This window comes from Cydia fagiglandana, chromosome 3, assembly GCF_963556715.1.
Source record: "Cydia fagiglandana chromosome 3, ilCydFagi1.1, whole genome shotgun sequence".
Classification (NCBI taxonomy): domain Eukaryota; kingdom Metazoa; phylum Arthropoda; class Insecta; order Lepidoptera; family Tortricidae; genus Cydia; species Cydia fagiglandana.
In genome coordinates, this window is record NC_085934.1 from 15421138 (window position 1) to 15422592 (window position 1455).

A 1455-nucleotide genomic window follows, 5' to 3' on the forward strand; every position below is an offset into this window, starting at 1 on the left:
TAATTTAAATAAAAAAATAAGAATTTTGTATTTTGTAACGTAAGAGTACACAATTTTGCCACTTGGGATCACTTGTAGAACTTATATTTAGTCCGAAATTTCATATTCTAGGAAAAAAATGTGTGAATTTTAGTAGAATGTCGTTTTGTGATTTTTATAGATTTGATGGAACTGCACTTTCATGAATATTTTATAGTGAGTTTTGTAATTTGTTTTTATGTTTAACAGTTAAGTCTGAAGGCATAGTAATTTAACCACATACCAAGTATTGTTAAGGAAAACAATAGTTATATTAACATAATTTAATTTCATTTTCTTACACAGCACAGTTTTTGTAAACATGAAGCACCAGAAATTTCAATGCAGTAGCATATTTAGTTTAATAAAGTTGAAACGCAACACTCAATTTCACAGCTCATTGATAAATGAATTTATTTAGGAAGGTCAAAGCAAATCAGGAGCTCTTCCTAGGTCCAAGGAGCTGTGGAAGCAGTGTCGGCATTTTATTTTTCAGAACTCTCCGCATAGCCGCAGGTTAAACAGTTTAGTATGGAAGTCTGGTCTGGCAGTAGTGTCCGGCGAGATGCTTGTGGTGTTTCATGATCATTTAACTTCTTAAAGGAAGATATTCTTCTTCGGCGTGTTAGCGCTTATAGTTCCAGAACAATAGACATGATTTCATTTTCAAAATTAGAAATTCCTGTGATCCGGCTGTCCAGTTGTAGAAATCACTGGATGCTTTTCGTTTTTGTAGTGGTAATATCCAAATTCAGCACGGTTTTGATGTAATCTGTAACAAGTTCACTTCAATTTTGGGTTTGAAATACAAATTTTTGGTTAGTTTATTTCATTTGACTTTGAAATGAAATTTAGCGTTTAATTTGAAATGAGAGGGATAATCGTATGAAAAAGATGATTCCTGATCTCATGATTTAATGTTTTACCTGTATTTTTGGTAGTTTTCGGTTAACTCTGTGTAGTTTTGAATCGCTGATTTAGCGTATTTAATATTTACCGTAATTCGAGTTTTTAACGGTACTTCACACAACGTAAGAATTGTGTTTCATATTAGATGGTAATTTTCCAAATTAAAATGGTATTTGCAACCAAAGTTTTGTTCTTTGTAGTTTAAAGTGCAAAGTAAGGTTAAGTCATGAAATTGTTTTTTTTTTGACACAGAGTAAGGGTGCGTTCGGAAACGCGTAAACTTTAGTAGTGTTTTCTTTAATTCGTAAAGAGTTCAGCGTTTATAAAAACGCTCGTTTTTGGAAATACATTTTGTAATTTGTTTAAATATTGATATTTATTTAGTTAAATACAATATAGTTTTATGGTTTAGAATGTTACGAAATTTGGATTTAACACTCAAATTTAATGAGATAAATTGTTTGGAAGTAGTTTTTTTTATTTAGACCTTATATCGCCAAGAATACAATTTGTAATCTCGGTTTGAGA

General features: G+C 30.7%; 1 long non-coding RNA gene across 1 annotated transcript; it reads right to left on the reverse strand.

Annotated features, from left to right (window-relative positions):
* Window positions 1-287: 287 nt before the first annotated feature.
* LOC134680555 (uncharacterized) lies at window positions 288-977 on the reverse strand. The gene is made up of 2 exons (XR_010100470.1): window positions 945-977; window positions 288-790 (listed from the first exon to the last, which is right to left on the reverse strand). It is a non-coding gene; the product is annotated as an uncharacterized LOC134680555 (long non-coding RNA).
* Between the last annotated feature and the right edge of the window lie 478 nt (window positions 978-1455).